The following is a 9,408-nucleotide window of genomic DNA, read 5'->3' as shown; positions in this document are numbered from 1 at the left end:
GAGAAGATGTAAGAGTATATACAGTTCTCACAGTTAACTGAACTGTAACTGTTATAAGTTCAGTTTTTAAAAACTGAACCATAAAATAGTATACTGAACTGTTAGTAAAAGTGGATCAGATACTTTTAGTATAATATAGTACAGTTAACTGCAGTACAGTACAGTTATTTTTGAACAGCCCTATTTATTACACCATAGAAGGATAATGAACTCCTTTGCGAACTACTCACAAAGTGTGTTCAAAGAAGAAGGAGAAGAAGACATAAAAGGAAACATCTCATTGTAGACTTAAATCCCAGTTTACCCTAATTTATTTGCTTCTTTATTTACTATGTAATTACTTCTAAATAATATGATATCATTTCAAATTTCTCTTGCAGTAAAAAGGCTTGATTATTGCTATTAGTTGTAAAAAAATTCATTGCCTTCCTTTTTTTATATATTAAGGAATGTACTAATGATTCGAGTATTTTTCTTCGTATTTTTGTTGTACGAAGTAGACGGTGCATGGTGTTTGCGGAATCTCAGTAGTTTTCGAAGCAAAGCATGGTGATTTACCATACATTTGTGTGTGAAAACACAGCCTGAGTCGTCATTAAGGTAGCTTGAGGAAGAAGCATAGTTAAGGTTTTTGGAACAGTAGCTTGCAAGTTGAATGTTGAATGAGAGGAACAGTCAAAGATATTAAATGAGGTGTTCTGAGTTCTATTATATGTTCTCATTTTCTCTCACCGTAACAATATCAATCGATATTATAATAAATAAACAATCCGCGTCTTTACCACATGTCTTGCCTCATAATCTAGCATATTGTTTTTAAAATATAGTTATTTATTTTATGTGATTCATTCGTTTAACTAAATTTAGAGATTATATAAATGTATTTTATAAAAATATAAATACAACTATACTGTTATAGACAAAAGAAAAGCTAGCAGTGAATTAAGTTTTATAACAGGGATCAGTGTTGGGGTTTTTTTATCCATCTTGAGGTATGAATTCATATAAAATAATTCGACATCACTCTTGGTTTTTTTTATTGGATTTTCACCAAAGGTTATGCCTTTATCACATGCCTTGCCTCGTAACTCTAGCATATTTACAATATTGTTTTTGTAAAAGGTTGAAATGTCCTACCATGACCCTCTTCTCCCTTCTCTCTTTTGTTACCTTTCACTTTATATTAGTGAGACAAAAGTGTATTGTTGGCTGCAAAATCAACGGTAAATGTATCGATTATAACGTAATAAGTAATAAATATCATTCTTTCTCAAGAAAACTATACAACATTCGACAATTCTTACATTCAATAACTTAACCACAAAGTTCACAAAAACACAAGAAACTATTTTTGATATTTTCATCAAACAGTTATTGTGCAAGAAAATGTAACATTATTTAAAATTTTGTTGAGACTAAAGTTCATCCACTTCTTTCATGCATTAAAATTCATCTCAATTGCATATTCATGTCAAAATCAAATCACAAGCATACTCAAATTTTATCCCTAGTAACTTTGAGTCTATGATAACTCATTGATTTCCAATTCCTTGAATTATAAAAAAGCAATCATACATTAAGTTCAAGAGTCTAACATTACTAATGAACAATGTTTTATTCTTACATATAAGCTTCATTAAGTATCCAATTTGAGTTCTAGATTCATGTTATATTTCTCAATAGATCAAGAACCATAAATCAAGCATGAAATTAATCTACAACAAACATTAAGCATGAAAATTGAACACTGACATGAATTGAAAAAACATAGCACAAAATTACACAAGAACAAGTAGGGTTAGCCCTCCATGGTGGAGAACATATGATTTTACAAATTGAAGAGACATGAAAGAAATGGAAACCATAGAGAAGATGTAAGTCGTTTCCCAAGGTTCTTGGCAATTTCTCCATGCTTTAATTGTATCTCCTTTCGCATCAACACCTCAAATTCATAGCTCCTCTCCTCACCAATCTTAAGAAGGGAAAAACACCATGAATGAAGATTGAATAACCAAAGAGGATTGAGAGAGTTTTCCAACACCCCAAACAACCTTCAAGGGTTTCTCTCAATCACCCTAGGTTGAGAGTAAAGTGAGGGAGGAAGAAAATTCTCCAAATGCTTACGAGAAACATGTTTAAATATCTTATTTTGACATGTCAGTAGTGTTGTCACTCAATGTCATATTAGATCGCTAAGCACCATAAGTTAAAACGTGAAAGGAACTCATTGTCCAACCGTTGCTCAACACCACTTTTATGTCGCTCAACGCTTCTGTTGTGTAGCTCAACGTTTGGTTTCTTTGCAAGTTTGGTAGTTCATTGACTTTGCAGTGTTCAGTGCTATTAAGCATGAGTTACTTTGAGTTGTTGTTTTTTTTCCTCCACTACAAATGTTTCCTATTAACTTATATAGCATTTATAAACAATGAAATTAGAAATAAAACAAATATAAAAAAACTAAAATACAAAACAATACATTAAACTTAAGCTAAAACAAAATTAAAACTAAGAAAAAATTTATTTATTTATAACAATAGACACACAGAAAGACGTAAAAACGGACATTATTATTATGTAAAAGGACACTTTGACGCTCTAATCATGATTACATCAAAGACAATAAATGTAATAAAAATTGAATGAATTGTCTTAGCTCCTAATCAGTACACATTTTTATATTTGTTTCATGGGGTCTTCCGGATGGGTCTAGGTGAGATATGCCTAGTCTCTAACCTAGAACCTTTGTGGTTAATTAACTCAAATGTTAATCGATTGATTAATTTTAATGTCATCCTTAATTATGGCCAAAATAAAGTCCTTTACAAGGGAAAGGTAACTGAAATAAGAGTTTGTTAACCAGGACAGAGTAAAGGTCACCCTTGTTTGGGGCCGTTTAATCCAATCGATCTAACTCAGTATTTTAAACACGGCCCCTACAATCTTACATTCCAATAGTTGAGTATCTTCAAGCCTATCAATTTATTTGCATATCTCTTCACTTTGAACCCACTCCTCAAGTTTTTCCTCAATATTATAGTACTTGTCTTAGATACACTACAACATTTTTAGCTCTACGCAACACTAAATTTGTCCACGAATATAAAATCGTTGCCTAAACATGAAAAAGCCAATGATTTTAACATCGATCAAGGAAGAGGTGAATGAGAAAATGTAAAAACATTACATAAAATAAGAATTTTAACTATCACTTTTTGCAGTCGCTAAAACTTTCAAACAGTGGCAAAAACATTTACTGGTCAATTAAAATTGTTTTCATAATAATGTGAGGATGTATTAATCCAAAAACATTATAAAGAAAACACAGAATAATGGAATATTTTATTGTTTGGCAAATAAAGCAGCAATTCACTCTTATTTACTACGGAAAACCAAAGATGAGAGAACGCGTAACCTAAAAGGTGAAAGAAGAAGGCAATGGTGTTATATATTTGTAAGTAAGAAAGTTTGAATTGTTATAACCACGTTGGCAACTTATGACTCATCATTAATCTTTTCTTTCAGTTCATATTCATTCATAAGCTAACGTGTTGTAAATTCTATAACTATATCTTCAAACACTTCAAAGGCCTTTCGTCTTTCTGAAATTAAGTGGAAAAATCAGTTAAACTCGCTAACAATTTATCTTTCAACATTTACTCATCATATTAATTTAAAATCAAATTAATGATTTATCTAAAGAGAAAAAACAAAACTCAGTACTGTAAAAAATATTCAAGCAAGTGATAAAAGCAAAACGATTTAATAGAAAACATTGTATGAGTTTAAAAGAAAAAATAACAGGAGTCATTCGTCCTCTATTTTCTAAACAACAAATATAGAAAACGTTTTCTTTTTATTCATACATTACAATGAAATCTGTTACACAAACAATATAATATAATGAAACTATGATATTATAACATCAGAAATTTAACCTCAATTTAAGTTATCAAGACTTAAACTCAGGAAATCAAATTTTCAAAGTTGGAATACTTTGTTTCGTGTGATTATGAAAATCCAGTTCTGCAAAAGAGCCTTAATTTACTCTGAGTTACACAGGAAGTTCCTTTATGCAATGGTCTATAAATCAAGTAAGGGTTACAAGAATCACATCCAAAACAATACAGAATAGAATTTGTATTCATATTGTTCATTAAGAATGAGCTCATCAACCGATCGCTATTCCAGCAGGTAGTGTTAGAATAAGTTGAAATCTTAGAGTTTTATTAATAATTTTGTTTAAATCTTATTTTATTAGTTTTAGGTTTACTAATATTTGATTTGATTTAATAGAGATAAAATAAAGATGAGTAATTATGATTTTCTATTTATTTAAGTAGAATATTATTTTATGATAGAATAAGTATATTTTATTTTTAAGTGAATTGATATTTTATTGTCAATTTTTATTATTTGTACTCGGTCCAAGGCTCGATTTGCACCTATTTAAAGGTTAAGAAGGTTTAATGAAAATTATCCACAATGGATTAAAGAGTAAAATTATTTGTGTGGGTCACCGTTTTTAACACCTCCTCCTTGATAGATCCAAGAGGTAGTTCATCACCTTCATTTCTTTTTTAAATATTCAATATTCATAATTTGAGTTAGTTTTGTCCTCTATGCCTTTTCTTCAAACTCTGACACTATTCTGGAAATGATACAAGAGAGTATGAAACCTCACGCGAACATTTGACTGAGGGAAAATCTTCTAACCAAAAGGGTTCTAGCAAAGACACAGAGAAATCAAAGGAATCCACAGCATCTTATGTGAGCGAAAAGAAAGGTTCTGAAGGAAAAAAGGGTTCAAGAAGCAAACGTTGAAAGTAAACAATACCAAATCACAAACAGGTAACACCAATTTTTCTGAATTTGTAGCACCTGTTTCTTTGCACTTACATCAGTTTTCTTTTTTAATTGTTTTTGCAGGATTACTGGCAAGTACTTATGTAGAAGGAAAATATGCAGCAGTAAATTATACTATTACTTCAAAATATAATGTATTATTTCCATCTTGTTTAGAGTCTATAGTTTGCAAACTAATTTGAGAGAAAAAAAGAGTCTATATTGATCTTTGTTATAAGTAATTACAATTTGGGATTCACATGTACGTTTATTTATTTTTTTACTCAGATTTGTAATGTAGCAAGTTATAATAAAATTTAAAGTTAATAATGAGATGTGGGTTAGTTCAGTTTTGTTGATGTTCATTTTAATTTTTGTCATATAAATCATTAATTAAGCCCTAACCTGATTCTCTTGTAATTAGAGTTGTTATATTAATTATGCCAATGTTTTTCAGTGAGAAATTTTTAAGGACAAAATAAAGTTATAGAAACAAATCCAATAATAAAACAGTGACATCTTTGGTGAATTTATTACAATCATAAAAGATTTCCGTTCAAGGTTAGGAAGGTGAAATGTCAAAGTGCACTGAAGCAGGAGGAAGATGGTGCATGGTTTTGGGTAATGAGTTAGTTTCGAAGCAAACCGTGGTGAATTACCATAACATTTGTGCGTGAAAACGTACAGCTTGGTCTGTCATTAATTAGGTAGCTTGAGGAAAAGGAAGAGTTATAAGGGTTGTTGAAGATGAAGATGAATGTTGAATGAGAGAAAGAGTCAAAGATATAAAATGAGGTGCTGTGTTATAATGATAAGAGATTAAATACCAGTTAATTATGAAATTAATTTAATTCACATGTAGAACTTACATCTAATAAGTTTAATTATGTAAGAAAATTTCCGAGGAATAAGTAGCTGAATAACCTAGGAATTGCATTTGATATGAAATATGGTGTGAAAGAAAACACGGCGCAAACCGCATAATGTCATTTACGTCGTTTGACAATTCAAAAATAGATGGAAGCTTGCCACGTTTGCAATGAAACCGCGGAAAGAAGCTTGCAGCCGAAGAAACTGAGGATCAAAATTCAATGAACAAAACCAAACATTGTTTCTTATAACAACTTCAAGAGTTCTTCGAAGGTTGACAACCCATTTTGAAGCAGCTACTTAAGGCAGCATGAGTACTAAGGACATGATTCAAACTCATCTTGTGTATTACACAAGGCCTCCTCCTCCGACCAATAACCCCAAACCAACATCCTCAGGAACTCCATTGCCAACTATTCAGAATGTGTTTTCAAAGAAGAATGAGAAGAGGACTTGAGAGGAGACTTTTTTCCTAGTTTACCCTAATTTCTTTTGTTTTGCTATGTAAATGCTTGTAAAAACTTGATTATTCTTGTTGTTAGTCATTGTACAAAAATCATTCCCTTCCTTTTTTTTATATATTAAGAAATCTACCATGTGATTCCAGTATTTTTCTTCTGAAACATATAATTATTATGCATATAGTTTTCTGATCTCTGCAATATTTACACACAAATAGGCAATTTCTTTTTGGTAGACACGACCACCATGCATTTCATTCAAGAAATTCTTGCCGAGGGACACTGCTATTAAGGTAGCTTAGGGAAGAAGAAAGTTAAGGTTTTTGGAACAGCTAGCTTGCACGTTGAATGAAGAAGCAGTCAAAGATATGAAATGAGGGGTTGTGTGAGTTGTATTGTATTTTCTGAGAACGTAACAACGTTAATCAATATTATAATAAATTGCATCCGCGCTTATCACACGCCTTTCCTCATAACAACGGGATCAAAAGGCCTTTATTTGTGAAGTATTTATAGTATTAGTATGAAATGTGTATGGACTTTTCTATGACTAATATTTCCATATGGAAAATGATATTTTAACACCATTTTTTGACATCATTTTGACATTGCACACGTGTCAAAATGTGATTGGACGATTTTAAATTAAAAAAGTTGAAGCAGGGGTATATTTGGAAGAGAAAAACCAAAGTTTATTTTTTTTAATTTGAAATCGTCCAACCACATTTTGACACGTGTGTAGTGTCAAAATTGTGTCAAAAAATGGTGTTAAAATATCATTTTCCTTTGCATATAGGAGAGTTTAAGTAATTATCTTCAATCAAGAAGTTTTCTTTCACACAACTTAGGTAAAGAAAACTTTACTTAACAATATTCTATACACTAACAGGTTGGTTCATATTTTTGTGCATTAAAATAATACAAGTATACAAATACATATACCAAAGAAAGAAAATAAAGATATGATAAGTTCAGATGTTGTAACTTTTTAAAGAAAAATAAGACCTTTCCCACTTTTCTCTTGCTAACACCAAAAACAGTAAAGGAATTTGCAGTAAAAATTCCATGGGGTATTGTTGAAATTATTTGCAGTGTTTTAGGGTTTCACCATATTCTGCATCACTTGTATTGGCAAAACTGGTTTGGCCTTTGGATAAGCAATCAATGACGTGTCTGAGGTTTAGCTGGCACTGTCGGAGAGATCGAAATTGGTAAAGCTGTGTATGTTTTATTTAATTTGGCAGTGGCACTGACAGAAATTAATAGAATGAGCGCCTCCTCATCCTGAGACTTTGAATGAATCACTTGAAAAGCCTGTTGCTTAAAATCTTTCCCATTAGGGCTAAGCAAAAACGTCCTATTCGACCCAACTTTTTTTAATTTTTATTTAATTAATTATTAACAGATTGCTTATGTTTAAACTATTAAATTTTTTCATTTTTATTTTAATCTTTTTATGATTTTTAATTACTTTATCCTTTAATAATATAAATTTAAAAAATATCATATTAAATAAAAATGAAAAAAGTTAAAAAAGTTAAAAAAATTGTGATTAAGATTCATTTCTTTTCTCAAAAGTGGAATAAATGGATCTAATGAAAGTAAAAGAAAAAAACAACAACACAACACCTATATGGACTCAAACACAAGGGGACATAATCTGTTTTGGGCATGTTCAATAAGGAAGACAAACTCAAAAAATGTTACTTCACAAATCCAAAAAAAGAAAAAATATTGAATTGAAGGAACATTAGAGTTCGATTGTATTTTTCATCATAATTCCAATTTTTAATATTTCTAATTAACTGAAGGAACCATTTTTATTTAATTTAATTATTTTAATTAAAAACCTCTTTTTGGTTGTTAGCATAAACAAAAAGATTGTACAAATTTTTCTTTATTTTGAATTAAACATTTTCAATTAAAATATGAATCCAAAGTCATCAAGAGTTCTTACATATAAGTTTATATTGTTTACCTATTCTATCTAAGCAATTTATGATTTTGGAGAGTGAGGGGGTGTAGCTAGCTTCAAATGAAACACATGCTTCATTAATTTAGGAAGAATTTGTTCGAATAAGAGTAATGGTGTCATGCAATTCAAACATAGGAAATTAAATTGTAGAAAATTCAAGTAAATTAGGTTAGGTAACTAGTCTTCCTCTGAACAAACATGTGCAAGTGTAAAGCTGGACAATTTTCTCTGACCAAGCTCAAATTAACAACCAATTGGGAGGAAAAAGAAACGAAAAATGTGTTCACATAAGAAACATTCGACTTTGACCATGAAAATTAAAATCTAATATTCCTTCCGTTGACCATAAACAAATGGGAAAAGCAGAAACCAAAGGCCTATGAAGGACGATGTTATGGAACCTTCTACACTCTAAAAAGTTATATTTAGTAACAAAGATAACTTACATTATTTGGTCAATATCTATGAATAATTATAAAAACTGTATATATTTCTTTCTTTTAAATCTTGTTTTTTTATCAAATAAACACTTTTATTCAAAATAACAATATGTGATGAAATCTGTTACCTGGTATGGTTCGAACTTTTTTTTTTTTTTCTTTCCAATGATGTCTACCTTAATTTCGAACCCAAAGATGTAGCAAGAAATTAAAAAGTTTCACACATAAAGTCAAACAGTCAAAGACATGCCTCATTAAAGTCAAGTGATATTGGAAAATTATGCTTCCTAAAAAAGTTGTGATTTCTACAAACCAAAACCAAAGAGAAGAATATCACACGGCACGACCTTTTCTTAGTCACCATAAATCAAGTGTATCTTTTGCTTCCCACATGCAAGGTCAATTTTTCTATGTTACATAGTTTCCAACATATATATGCCATACGTAAGATATTGTTTTCCTGTAATTTCTATCAAATTACTTGGTAAGTTCCTTCCTTTGAATGTTGGCATGACTTCAATTTCATTACAAATGCTAAATATTTTCTATTATGTAAAACTGTTCGTGTTCCTTATTTTACTTTTGAATTATAGTTTTTATGACCAAGTGTTCTATACTTTAATATTTATAACCTCATTCTTTGATAGGAAAATAAATTGAAATGTAAATTAAGGTGAATAGCCTTGAATCAGTCTCTTGTAATAAAAAAGAATACGTATTGTTCACTTTCAAGTCCAAAGACTCTGTATTTGGGGATTATATTTTTTAATATATAGTTTAAGCTTTTATAAAATAAATATTTATATATTGACCATAAAAA

General features: G+C 30.1%; 1 long non-coding RNA gene across 1 annotated transcript; it reads left to right on the top strand.

Annotated features, from left to right (window-relative positions):
• Nucleotides 1–4,126: 4,126 nt before the first annotated feature.
• On the top strand, nucleotides 4,127–4,966 carry LOC111241228. The gene is made up of 3 exons (XR_002667060.1): nucleotides 4,127–4,191; nucleotides 4,665–4,848; nucleotides 4,927–4,966. It is a non-coding gene; the product is annotated as an uncharacterized LOC111241228 (long non-coding RNA).
• The last annotated feature ends 4,442 nt before the right edge of the window (nucleotides 4,967–9,408 follow it).

This window comes from Vigna radiata, unplaced genomic scaffold (assembly GCF_000741045.1).
Source record: "Vigna radiata var. radiata cultivar VC1973A unplaced genomic scaffold, Vradiata_ver6 scaffold_264, whole genome shotgun sequence".
NCBI classification, from domain to species: Eukaryota; Viridiplantae; Streptophyta; class Magnoliopsida; order Fabales; family Fabaceae; genus Vigna; species Vigna radiata.
This window is presented reverse-complemented; position numbering and strand designations above follow the sequence as displayed.